This window comes from Eleutherodactylus coqui, unplaced genomic scaffold (assembly GCF_035609145.1).
Source record: "Eleutherodactylus coqui strain aEleCoq1 unplaced genomic scaffold, aEleCoq1.hap1 HAP1_SCAFFOLD_199, whole genome shotgun sequence".
NCBI lineage: Eukaryota > Metazoa > Chordata > Amphibia > Anura > Eleutherodactylidae > Eleutherodactylus > Eleutherodactylus coqui.
This window is the reverse complement of record NW_027102579.1, coordinates 144914-158931: the sequence shown is the minus strand read 5'-3', so window position 1 is coordinate 158931 and position 14018 is coordinate 144914. Positions and strand designations below refer to the sequence as shown.

Genomic DNA, 14018 nt, shown 5'->3' with positions numbered 1-14018 from the left:
TTGCAGGTTTAAAAGCAAAGCGTTCACATCAGCCCAGTATGTGTGCATATCTTTTCTTTTAGTTATGTTCTGATAGAACCCTATTGAAAAAACCTAAGCAGATTTGAAAGCTGGTAGTAACATCAATTCACCATTAAAAAGCATCTTATGTACTAGAATATTTAGCTTCTTGAGAACAGCCACATTGGTTCTACTAACATGGTTCCAAAACAGCTCTTTTCACCATCAGCCTAGACTAAGATGTTAAGCCCCAGTTCTTAATGCCTCGGTAATCCTCGTGCTGCTTGGCACTACAATCCTTTTTCTTCATTCTTACCAGAAGGTCTTTTTATTCTGAAAATATTTTCATGTAGCAATTGCTAAAACATCCTGGGTAATATTTAAGCAAAACTGAGCTGCCAGAAGCGGTATTTGAACCCACAAGTCCAGGAGAGCATACAACCTGAATGTAGTCCCCCAGACCGCTCAACCATTCGGCAGCTTGCAGATTTTGGTGAGATACCAAAGATCATCGTAAGCATCAACAAAAAAGGTTTATCTTTTTTGACTAAGCAAGCAACTAAAAGCGCTTCAAAACAATAGACGGGAGAGAAGGCATTGTTCGTCTGATAGTGTGCTCCAAGCATGTGCTAACCTGTGTTAAGGGAATCCTGCAAGTAAAGGTTTGAGTGAGTTGTGCACATGATCTAATGTGAATGGTGTGATCCATTTTGATTAATACAAAAGGTTTTATCTATATTTGTAATTCTGCCTGTAATGACAATCAGATCACTACTAAAAAGCGATTTCTACAGAGCAGAATAATAGGGCTAGGTGGAAAGAGTGAAAACTGCAAGATTTTAATTTCCCAAATCATTAAAATTATTTAAAAATTATGCGTGACATCAAACTTTGATTCAAGCAATAGGTATTGTTCTGATAACACATTCCATTCAAGGTATATCCCACCTGTGTAAAGTGGCATTCAAGGTCTCGCTCCCAGGGTAAGAGCATGCAGTCACAGTGACCTACATGGCGATGAAAATTTTCTGCAACCAGAAGAGAATTGGGTCATGTTAAGAGCTTAATTGTTGAAGTGAGATTAAAGGACTATAAAATCTCGACTTTCTGATTTTGGCATTCAGAGGGCTGTAAAGAGAAAGTGTTGAAAGATGCTTTCTCATAGGCAAAAACCACTTTCAGAAGGTTTGATGTTCACGATAGCCTTTACTAAGAAAATTTGGCCTCAGTGAGAATCGAAGCCTGCATTTTGAAAGAGTCCCACAATATTTTTGACCAATTCTATATTCCTTTTTCAAAAATCTTAGAATGTCATAAGTAGGAATGAACCCATGCTTCCTGAAAAGATCATGCGGCCATCCTCAAATACACAAGTCGAAAAAATTGCGAAACTCAAAGAAAGTTTGGTCGTGCTAAGAGTCCAATTCTTGGGATGAAATATAAAGCCTGGAGCAGTTTTTCATTCCCTGGTGCAGCACTGCTTTATATTAGTTGAGGATTTAATAGTCAGAGGGTTGAACAGAAAAAGTTTTGAAGGACTTTTTCCTTCCTTGATTCAAATTGCAGGTTTAAAAGCAAAGCGTTCACATCAGCCCAGTATGTGTGCATATCTTTTCTTTTAGTTATGTTCTGATAGAACCCTATTGAAAAAACCTAAGCAGATTTGAAAGCTGGTAGTAACATCAATTCACCATTAAAAAGCATCTTATGTACTAGAATATTTAGCTTCTTGAGAACAGCCACATTGGTTCTACTAACATGGTTCCAAAACAGCTCTTTTCACCATCAGCCTAGACTAAGATGTTAAGCCCCAGTTCTTAATGCCTCGGTAATCCTCGTGCTGCTTGGCACTACAATCCTTTTTCTTCATTCTTACCAGAAGGTCTTTTTATTCTGAAAATATTTTCATGTAGCAATTGCTAAAACATCCTGGGTAATATTTAAGCAAAACTGAGCTGCCAGAAGCGGTATTTGAGCCCACAAGTCCAGGAGAGCATACAACCTGAACGTAGTCCCCCAGACCGCTCAACCATTCGGCAGCTTGCAGATTTTGGTGAGATACCAAAGATCATCGTAAGCATCAACAAAAAAGGTTTATCTTTTTTGACTAAGCAAGCAACTAAAAGCGCTTCAAAACAATAGACGGGAGAGAAGGCATTGTTCGTCTGATAGTGTGCTCCAAGCATGTGCTAACCTGTGTTAAGGGAATCCTGCAAGTAAAGGTTTGAGTGAGTTGTGCACATGATCTAATGTGAATGGTGTGATCCATTTTGATTAATACAAAAGGTTTTATCTATATTTGTAATTCTGCCTGTAATGACAATCAGATCACTACTAAAAAGCGATTTCTACAGAGCAGAATAATAGGGCTAGGTGGAAAGAGTGAAAACTGCAAGATTTTAATTTCCCAAATCATTAAAATTATTTAAAAATTATGCGTGACATCAAACTTTGATTCAAGCAATAGGTATTGTTCTGATAACACATTCCATTCAAGGTATATCCCACCTGTGTAAAGTGGCATTCAAGGTCTCGCTCCCAGGGTAAGAGCATGCAGTCACAGTGACCTACATGGCGATGAAAATTTTCTGCAACCAGAAGAGAATTGGGTCATGTTAAGAGCTTAATTGTTGAAGTGAGATTAAAGGACTATAAAATCTCGACTTTTTGATTTTGGCATTCAGAGGGCTGTAAAGAGAAAGTGTTGAAAGATGCTTTCTCATAGGCAAAAACCACTTTCAGAAGGTTTGATGTTCACGATAGCCTTTACTAAGAAAATTTGGCCTCAGTGAGAATCGAAGCCTGCATTTTGAAAGAGTCCCACAATATTTTTGACCAATTCTATATTCCTTTTTCAAAAATCTTAGAATGTCATAAGTAGGAATGAACCCATGCTTCCTGAAAAGATCATGCGGCCATCCTCAAATACACAAGTCGAAAAAATTGCGAAACTCAAAGAAAGTTTGGTCGTGCTAAGAGTCCAATTCTTGGGATGAAATATAAAGCCTGGAGCAGTTTTTCATTCCCTGGTGCAGCACTGCTTTATATTAGTTGAGGATTTAATAGTCAGAGGGTTGAACAGAAAAAGTTTTGAAGGACTTTTTCCTTCCTTGATTCAAATTGCAGGTTTAAAAGCAAAGCGTTCACATCAGCCCAGTATGTGTGCATATCTTTTCTTTTAGTTATGTTCTGATAGAACCCTGTTGAAAAAACCTAAGCAGATTTGAAAGCTGGTAGTAACATCAATTCACCATTAAAAAGCATCTTATGTACTAGAATATTTAGCTTCTTGAGAACAGCCACATTGGTTCTACTAACATGGTTCCAAAACAGCTCTTTTCACCATCAGCCTAGACTAAGATGTTAAGCCCCAGTTCTTAATGCCTCGGTAATCCTCGTGCTGCTTGGCACTACAATCCTTTTTCTTCATTCTTACCAGAAGGTCTTTTTATTCTGAAAATATTTTCATGTAGCAATTGCTAAAACATCCTGGGTAATATTTAAGCAAAACTGAGCTGCCAGAAGCGGTATTTGAACCCACAAGTCCAGGAGAGCATACAACCTGAACGTAGTCCCCCAGACCGCTCAACCATTCGGCAGCTTGCAGATTTTGGTGAGATACCAAAGATCATCGTAAGCATCAACAAAAAAGGTTTATCTTTTTTGACTAAGCAAGCAACTAAAAGCGCTTCAAAACAATAGACGGGAGAGAAGGCATTGTTCGTCTGATAGTGTGCTCCAAGCATGTGCTAACCTGTGTTAAGGGAATCCTGCAAGTAAAGGTTTGAGTGAGTTGTGCACATGATCTAATGTGAATGGTGTGATCCATTTTGATTAATACAAAAGGTTTTATCTATATTTGTAATTCTGCCTGTAATGACAATCAGATCACTACTAAAAAGCGATTTCTACAGAGCAGAATAATAGGGCTAGGTGGAAAGAGTGAAAACTGCAAGATTTTAATTTCCCAAATCATTAAAATTATTTAAAAATTATGCGTGACATCAAACTTTGATTCAAGCAATAGGTATTGTTCTGATAACACATTCCATTCAAGGTATATCCCACCTGTGTAAAGTGGCATTCAAGGTCTCGCTCCCAGGGTAAGAGCATGCAGTCACAGTGACCTACATGGCGATGAAAATTTTCTGCAACCAGAAGAGAATTGGGTCATGTTAAGAGCTTAATTGTTGAAGTGAGATTAAAGGACTATAAAATCTCGACTTTTTGATTTTGGCATTCAGAGGGCTGTAAAGAGAAAGTGTTGAAAGATGCTTTCTCATAGGCAAAAACCACTTTCAGAAGGTTTGATGTTCACGATAGCCTTTACTAAGAAAATTTGGCCTCAGTGAGAATCGAAGCCTGCATTTTGAAAGAGTCCCACAATATTTTTGACCAATTCTATATTCCTTTTTCAAAAATCTTAGAATGTCATAAGTAGGAATGAACCCATGCTTCCTGAAAAGATCATGCGGCCATCCTCAAATACACAAGTCGAAAAAATTGCGAAACTCAAAGAAAGTTTGGTCGTGCTAAGAGTCCAATTCTTGGGATGAAATATAAAGCCTGGAGCAGTTTTTCATTCCCTGGTGCAGCACTGCTTTATATTAGTTGAGGATTTAATAGTCAGAGGGTTGAACAGAAAAAGTGTTGAAGGACTTTTTCCTTCCTTGATTCAAATTGCAGGTTTAAAAGCAAAGCGTTCACATCAGCCCAGTATGTGTGCATATCTTTTCTTTTAGTTATGTTCTGATAGAACCCTATTGAAAAAACCTAAGCAGATTTGAAAGCTGGTAGTAACATCAATTCACCATTAAAAAGCATCTTATGTACTAGAATATTTAGCTTCTTGAGAACAGCCACATTGGTTCTACTAACATGGTTCCAAAACAGCTCTTTTCACCATCAGCCTAGACTAAGATGTTAAGCCCCAGTTCTTAATGCCTCGGTAATCCTCGTGCTGCTTGGCACTACAATCCTTTTTCTTCATTCTTACCAGAAGGTCTTTTTATTCTGAAAATATTTTCATGTAGCAATTGCTAAAACATCCTGGGTAATATTTAAGCAAAACTGAGCTGCCAGAAGCGGTATTTGAACCCACAAGTCCAGGAGAGCATACAACCTGAATGTAGTCCCCCAGACCGCTCAACCATTCGGCAGCTTGCAGATTTTGGTGAGATACCAAAGATCATCGTAAGCATCAACAAAAAAGGTTTATCTTTTTTGACTAAGCAAGCAACTAAAAGCGCTTCAAAACAATAGACGGGAGAGAAGGCATTGTTCGTCTGATAGTGTGCTCCAAGCATGTGCTAACCTGTGTTAAGGGAATCCTGCAAGTAAAGGTTTGAGTGAGTTGTGCACATGATCTAATGTGAATGGTGTGATCCATTTTGATTAATACAAAAGGTTTTATCTATATTTGTAATTCTGCCTGTAATGACAATCAGATCACTACTAAAAAGCGATTTCTACAGAGCAGAATAATAGGGCTAGGTGGAAAGAGTGAAAACTGCAAGATTTTAATTTCCCAAATCATTAAAATTATTTAAAAATTATGCGTGACATCAAACTTTGATTCAAGCAATAGGTATTGTTCTGATAACACATTCCATTCAAGGTATATCCCACCTGTGTAAAGTGGCATTCAAGGTCTCGCTCCCAGGGTAAGAGCATGCAGTCACAGTGACCTACATGGCGATGAAAATTTTCTGCAACCAGAAGAGAATTGGGTCATGTTAAGAGCTTAATTGTTGAAGTGAGATTAAAGGACTATAAAATCTCGACTTTCTGATTTTGGCATTCAGAGGGCTGTAAAGAGAAAGTGTTGAAAGATGCTTTCTCATAGGCAAAAACCACTTTCAGAAGGTTTGATGTTCACGATAGCCTTTACTAAGAAAATTTGGCCTCAGTGAGAATCGAACTCACGACCCCTGGTTTACAAGACCAGTGCTCTAACCCCTGAGCTATGAAGCCTGCATTTTGAAAGAGTCCCACAATATTTTTGACCAATTCTATATTCCTTTTTCAAAAATCTTAGAATGTCATAAGTAGGAATGAACCCATGCTTCCTGAAAAGATCATGCGGCCATCCTCAAATACACAAGTCGAAAAAATTGCGAAACTCAAAGAAAGTTTGGTCGTGCTAAGAGTCCAATTCTTGGGATGAAATATAAAGCCTGGAGCAGTTTTTCATTCCCTGGTGCAGCACTGCTTTATATTAGTTGAGGATTTAATAGTCAGAGGGTTGAACAGAAAAAGTTTTGAAGGACTTTTTCCTTCCTTGATTCAAATTGCAGGTTTAAAAGCAAAGCGCTCACATCAGCCCAGTATGTGTGCATATCTTTTCTTTTAGTTATGTTCTGATAGAACCCTGTTGAAAAAACCTAAGCAGATTTGAAAGCTGGTAGTAACATCAATTCACCATTAAAAAGCATCTTATGTACTAGAATATTTAGCTTCTTGAGAACAGCCACATTGGTTCTACTAACATGGTTCCAAAACAGCTCTTTTCACCATCAGCCTAGACTAAGATGTTAAGCCCCAGTTCTTAATGCCTCGGTAATCCTCGTGCTGCTTGGCACTACAATCCTTTTTCTTCATTCTTACCAGAAGGTCTTTTTATTCTGAAAATATTTTCATGTAGCAATTGCTAAAACATCCTGGGTAATATTTAAGCAAAACTGAGCTGCCAGAAGCGGTATTTGAACCCACAAGTCCAGGAGAGCATACAACCTGAACGTAGTCCCCCAGACCGCTCAACCATTCGGCAGCTTGCAGATTTTGGTGAGATACCAAAGATCATCGTAAGCATCAACAAAAAAGGTTTATCTTTTTTGACTAAGCAAGCAACTAAAAGCGCTTCAAAACAATAGACGGGAGAGAAGGCATTGTTCGTCTGATAGTGTGCTCCAAGCATGTGCTAACCTGTGTTAAGGGAATCCTGCAAGTAAAGGTTTGAGTGAGTTGTGCACATGATCTAATGTGAATGGTGTGATCCATTTTGATTAATACAAAAGGTTTTATCTATATTTGTAATTCTGCCTGTAATGACAATCAGATCACTACTAAAAAGCGATTTCTACAGAGCAGAATAATAGGGCTAGGTGGAAAGAGTGAAAACTGCAAGATTTTAATTTCCCAAATCATTAAAATTATTTAAAAATTATGCGTGACATCAAACTTTGATTCAAGCAATAGGTATTGTTCTGATAACACATTCCATTCAAGGTATATCCCACCTGTGTAAAGTGGCATTCAAGGTCTCGCTCCCAGGGTAAGAGCATGCAGTCACAGTGACCTACATGGCGATGAAAATTTTCTGCAACCAGAAGAGAATTGGGTCATGTTAAGAGCTTAATTGTTGAAGTGAGATTAAAGGACTATAAAATCTCGACTTTTTGATTTTGGCATTCAGAGGGCTGTAAAGAGAAAGTGTTGAAAGATGCTTTCTCATAGGCAAAAACCACTTTCAGAAGGTTTGATGTTCACGATAGCCTTTACTAAGAAAATTTGGCCTCAGTGAGAATCGAAGCCTGCATTTTGAAAGAGTCCCACAATATTTTTGACCAATTCTATATTCCTTTTTCAAAAATCTTAGAATGTCATAAGTAGGAATGAACCCATGCTTCCTGAAAAGATCATGCGGCCATCCTCAAATACACAAGTCGAAAAAATTGCGAAACTCAAAGAAAGTTTGGTCGTGCTAAGAGTCCAATTCTTGGGATGAAATATAAAGCCTGGAGCAGTTTTTCATTCCCTGGTGCAGCACTGCTTTATATTAGTTGAGGATTTAATAGTCAGAGGGTTGAACAGAAAAAGTGTTGAAGGACTTTTTCCTTCCTTGATTCAAATTGCAGGTTTAAAAGCAAAGCGTTCATATCAGCCCAGTATGTGTGCATATCTTTTCTTTTAGTTATGTTCTGATAGAACCCTGTTGAAAAAACCTAAGCAGATTTGAAAGCTGGTAGTAACATCAATTCACCATTAAAAAGCATCTTATGTACTAGAATATTTAGCTTCTTGAGAACAGCCACATTGGTTCTACTAACATGGTTCCAAAACAGCTCTTTTCACCATCAGCCTAGACTAAGATGTTAAGCCCCAGTTCTTAATGCCTCGGTAATCCTCGTGCTGCTTGGCACTACAATCCTTTTTCTTCATTCTTACCAGAAGGTCTTTTTATTCTGAAAATATTTTCATGTAGCAATTGCTAAAACATCCTGGGTAATATTTAAGCAAAACTGAGCTGCCAGAAGCGGTATTTGAACCCACAAGTCCAGGAGAGCATACAACCTGAACGTAGTCCCCCAGACCGCTCAACCATTCGGCAGCTTGCAGATTTTGGTGAGATACCAAAGATCATCGTAAGCATCAACAAAAAAGGTTTATCTTTTTTGACTAAGCAAGCAACTAAAAGCGCTTCAAAACAATAGACGGGAGAGAAGGCATTGTTCGTCTGATAGTGTGCTCCAAGCATGTGCTAACCTGTGTTAAGGGAATCCTGCAAGTAAAGGTTTGAGTGAGTTGTGCACATGATCTAATGTGAATGGTGTGATCCATTTTGATTAATACAAAAGGTTTTATCTATATTTGTAATTCTGCCTGTAATGACAATCAGATCACTACTAAAAAGCGATTTCTACAGAGCAGAATAATAGGGCTAGGTGGAAAGAGTGAAAACTGCAAGATTTTAATTTCCCAAATCATTAAAATTATTTAAAAATTATGCGTGACATCAAACTTTGATTCAAGCAATAGGTATTGTTCTGATAACACATTCCATTCAAGGTATATCCCACCTGTGTAAAGTGGCATTCAAGGTCTCGCTCCCAGGGTAAGAGCATGCAGTCACAGTGACCTACATGGCGATGAAAATTTTCTGCAACCAGAAGAGAATTGGGTCATGTTAAGAGCTTAATTGTTGAAGTGAGATTAAAGGACTATAAAATCTCGACTTTTTGATTTTGGCATTCAGAGGGCTGTAAAGAGAAAGTGTTGAAAGATGCTTTCTCATAGGCAAAAACCACTTTCAGAAGGTTTGATGTTCACGATAGCCTTTACTAAGAAAATTTGGCCTCAGTGAGAATCGAACTCACGACCCCTGGTTTACAAGACCAGTGCTCTAACCCCTGACCAATTCTATATTCCTTTTTCAAAAATCTTAGAATGTCATAAGTAGGAATGAACCCATGCTTCCTGAAAAGATCATGCGGCCATCCTCAAATACACAAGTCGAAAAAATTGCGAAACTCAAAGAAAGTTTGGTCGTGCTAAGAGTCCAATTCTTGGGATGAAATATAAAGCCTGGAGCAGTTTTTCATTCCCTGGTGCAGCACTGCTTTATATTAGTTGAGGATTTAATAGTCAGAGGGTTGAACAGAAAAAGTTTTGAAGGACTTTTTCCTTCCTTGATTCAAATTGCAGGTTTAAAAGCAAAGCGCTCACATCAGCCCAGTATGTGTGCATATCTTTTCTTTTAGTTATGTTCTGATAGAACCCTGTTGAAAAAACCTAAGCAGATTTGAAAGCTGGTAGTAACATCAATTCACCATTAAAAAGCATCTTATGTACTAGAATATTTAGCTTCTTGAGAACAGCCACATTGGTTCTACTAACATGGTTCCAAAACAGCTCTTTTCACCATCAGCCTAGACTAAGATGTTAAGCCCCAGTTCTTAATGCCTCGGTAATCCTCGTGCTGCTTGGCACTACAATCCTTTTTCTTCATTCTTACCAGAAGGTCTTTTTATTCTGAAAATATTTTCATGTAGCAATTGCTAAAACATCCTGGGTAATATTTAAGCAAAACTGAGCTGCCAGAAGCGGTATTTGAACCCACAAGTCCAGGAGAGCATACAACCTGAACGTAGTCCCCCAGACCGCTCAACCATTCGGCAGCTTGCAGATTTTGGTGAGATACCAAAGATCATCGTAAGCATCAACAAAAAAGGTTTATCTTTTTTGACTAAGCAAGCAACTAAAAGCGCTTCAAAACAATAGACGGGAGAGAAGGCATTGTTCGTCTGATAGTGTGCTCCAAGCATGTGCTAACCTGTGTTAAGGGAATCCTGCAAGTAAAGGTTTGAGTGAGTTGTGCACATGATCTAATGTGAATGGTGTGATCCATTTTGATTAATACAAAAGGTTTTATCTATATTTGTAATTCTGCCTGTAATGACAATCAGATCACTACTAAAAAGCGATTTCTACAGAGCAGAATAATAGGGCTAGGTGGAAAGAGTGAAAACTGCAAGATTTTAATTTCCCAAATCATTAAAATTATTTAAAAATTATGCGTGACATCAAACTTTGATTCAAGCAATAGGTATTGTTCTGATAACACATTCCATTCAAGGTATATCCCACCTGTGTAAAGTGGCATTCAAGGTCTCGCTCCCAGGGTAAGAGCATGCAGTCACAGTGACCTACATGGCGATGAAAATTTTCTGCAACCAGAAGAGAATTGGGTCATGTTAAGAGCTTAATTGTTGAAGTGAGATTAAAGGACTATAAAATCTCGACTTTTTGATTTTGGCATTCAGAGGGCTGTAAAGAGAAAGTGTTGAAAGATGCTTTCTCATAGGCAAAAACCACTTTCAGAAGGTTTGATGTTCACGATAGCCTTTACTAAGAAAATTTGGCCTCAGTGAGAATCGAACTCACGACCCCTGGTTTACAAGACCAGTGCTCTAACCCCTGAGCTATGAAGCCTGCATTTTGAAACAGTCCCACAATATTTTTGACCAATTCTATATTCCTTTTTCAAAAATCTTAGAATGTCATAAGTAGGAATGAACCCATGCTTCCTGAAAAGATCATGCGGCCATCCTCAAATACACAAGTCGAAAAAATTGCGAAACTCAAAGAAAGTTTGGTCGTGCTAAGAGTCCAATTCTTGGGATGAAATATAAAGCCTGGAGCAGTTTTTCATTCCCTGGTGCAGCACTGCTTTATATTAGTTGAGGATTTAATAGTCAGAGGGTTGAACAGAAAAAGTTTTGAAGGACTTTTTCCTTCCTTGATTCAAATTGCAGGTTTAAAAGCAAAGCGCTCACATCAGCCCAGTATGTGTGCATATCTTTTCTTTTAGTTATGTTCTGATAGAACCCTGTTGAAAAAACCTAAGCAGATTTGAAAGCTGGTAGTAACATCAATTCACCATTAAAAAGCATCTTATGTACTAGAATATTTAGCTTCTTGAGAACAGCCACATTGGTTCTACTAACATGGTTCCAAAACAGCTCTTTTCACCATCAGCCTAGACTAAGATGTTAAGCCCCAGTTCTTAATGCCTCGGTAATCCTCGTGCTGCTTGGCACTACAATCCTTTTTCTTCATTCTTACCAGAAGGTCTTTTTATTCTGAAAATATTTTCATGTAGCAATTGCTAAAACATCCTGGGTAATATTTAAGCAAAACTGAGCTGCCAGAAGCGGTATTTGAACCCACAAGTCCAGGAGAGCATACAACCTGAACGTAGTCCCCCAGACCGCTCAACCATTCGGCAGCTTGCAGATTTTGGTGAGATACCAAAGATCATCGTAAGCATCAACAAAAAAGGTTTATCTTTTTTGACTAAGCAAGCAACTAAAAGCGCTTCAAAACAATAGACGGGAGAGAAGGCATTGTTCGTCTGATAGTGTGCTCCAAGCATGTGCTAACCTGTGTTAAGGGAATCCTGCAAGTAAAGGTTTGAGTGAGTTGTGCACATGATCTAATGTGAATGGTGTGATCCATTTTGATTAATACAAAAGGTTTTATCTATATTTGTAATTCTGCCTGTAATGACAATCAGATCACTACTAAAAAGCGATTTCTACAGAGCAGAATAATAGGGCTAGGTGGAAAGAGTGAAAACTGCAAGATTTTAATTTCCCAAATCATTAAAATTATTTAAAAATTATGCGTGACATCAAACTTTGATTCAAGCAATAGGTATTGTTCTGATAACACATTCCATTCAAGGTATATCCCACCTGTGTAAAGTGGCATTCAAGGTCTCGCTCCCAGGGTAAGAGCATGCAGTCACAGTGACCTACATGGCGATGAAAATTTTCTGCAACCAGAAGAGAATTGGGTCATGTTAAGAGCTTAATTGTTGAAGTGAGATTAAAGGACTATAAAATCTCGACTTTTTGATTTTGGCATTCAGAGGGCTGTAAAGAGAAAGTGTTGAAAGATGCTTTCTCATAGGCAAAAACCACTTTCAGAAGGTTTGATGTTCACGATAGCCTTTACTAAGAAAATTTGGCCTCAGTGAGAATCGAAGCCTGCATTTTGAAAGAGTCCCACAATATTTTTGACCAATTCTATATTCCTTTTTCAAAAATCTTAGAATGTCATAAGTAGGAATGAACCCATGCTTCCTGAAAAGATCATGCGGCCATCCTCAAATACACAAGTCGAAAAAATTGCGAAACTCAAAGAAAGTTTGGTCGTGCTAAGAGTCCAATTCTTGGGATGAAATATAAAGCCTGGAGCAGTTTTTCATTCCCTGGTGCAGCACTGCTTTATATTAGTTGAGGATTTAATAGTCAGAGGGTTGAACAGAAAAAGTGTTGAAGGACTTTTTCCTTCCTTGATTCAAATTGCAGGTTTAAAAGCAAAGCGTTCATATCAGCCCAGTATGTGTGCATATCTTTTCTTTTAGTTATGTTCTGATAGAACCCTGTTGAAAAAACCTAAGCAGATTTGAAAGCTGGTAGTAACATCAATTCACCATTAAAAAGCATCTTATGTACTAGAATATTTAGCTTCTTGAGAACAGCCACATTGGTTCTACTAACATGGTTCCAAAACAGCTCTTTTCACCATCAGCCTAGACTAAGATGTTAAGCCCCAGTTCTTAATGCCTCGGTAATCCTCGTGCTGCTTGGCACTACAATCCTTTTTCTTCATTCTTACCAGAAGGTCTTATTATTCTGAAAATATTTTCATGTAGCAATTGCTAAAACATCCTGGGTAATATTTAAGCAAAACTGAGCTGCCAGAAGCGGTATTTGAACCCACAAGTCCAGGAGAGCATACAACCTGAACGTAGTCCCCCAGACCGCTCAACCATTCGGCAGCTTGCAGATTTTGGTGAGATACCAAAGATCATCGTAAGCATCAACAAAAAAGGTTTATCTTTTTTGACTAAGCAAGCAACTAAAAGCGCTTCAAAACAATAGACGGGAGAGAAGGCATTGTTCGTCTGATAGTGTGCTCCAAGCATGTGCTAACCTGTGTTAAGGGAATCCTGCAAGTAAAGGTTTGAGTGAGTTGTGCACATGATCTAATGTGAATGGTGTGATCCATTTTGATTAATACAAAAGGTTTTATCTATATTTGTAATTCTGCCTGTAATGACAATCAGATCACTACTAAAAAGCGATTTCTACAGAGCAGAATAATAGGGCTAGGTGGAAAGAGTGAAAACTGCAAGATTTTAATTTCCCAAATCATTAAAATTATTTAAAAATTATGCGTGACATCAAACTTTGATTCAAGCAATAGGTATTGTTCTGATAACACATTCCATTCAAGGTATATCCCACCTGTGTAAAGTGGCATTCAAGGTCTCGCTCCCAGGGTAAGAGCATGCAGTCACAGTGACCTACATGGCGATGAAAATTTTCTGCAACCAGAAGAGAATTGGGTCATGTTAAGAGCTTAATTGTTGAAGTGAGATTAAAGGACTATAAAATCTCGACTTTTTGATTTTGGCATTCAGAGGGCTGTAAAGAGAAAGTGTTGAAAGATGCTTTCTCATAGGCAAAAACCACTTTCAGAAGGTTTGATGTTCACGATAGCCTTTACTAAGAAAATTTGGCCTCAGTGAGAATCGAACTCACGACCCCTGGTTTACAAGACCAGTGCTCTAACCCCTGAGCTATGAAGCCTGCATTTTGAAACAGTCCCACAATATTTTTGACCAATTCTATATTCCTTTTTCAAAAATCTTAGAATGTCATAAGTAGGAATGAACCCATGCTTCCTGAAAAGATCATGCGGCCATCCTCAAATACACAAGTCGAAAA

General features: G+C 38.2%; 3 non-coding genes across 3 annotated transcripts; all 3 read right to left on the bottom strand.

Annotated features, from left to right (window-relative positions):
• Positions 1-5900: 5900 nt before the first annotated feature.
• TRNAT-UGU (transfer RNA threonine (anticodon UGU)) lies at positions 5901-5973 on the bottom strand. Its single transcript has one exon. It is a non-coding gene; the product is annotated as a tRNA-Thr (tRNA).
• Positions 5974-10637: 4664 nt separating this feature from the next.
• TRNAT-UGU (transfer RNA threonine (anticodon UGU)) lies at positions 10638-10710 on the bottom strand. Its single transcript has one exon. It is a non-coding gene; the product is annotated as a tRNA-Thr (tRNA).
• Positions 10711-13807: 3097 nt separating this feature from the next.
• TRNAT-UGU (transfer RNA threonine (anticodon UGU)) lies at positions 13808-13880 on the bottom strand. The gene has a single exon. It is a non-coding gene; the product is annotated as a tRNA-Thr (tRNA).
• Positions 13881-14018: the final 138 nt, after the last annotated feature.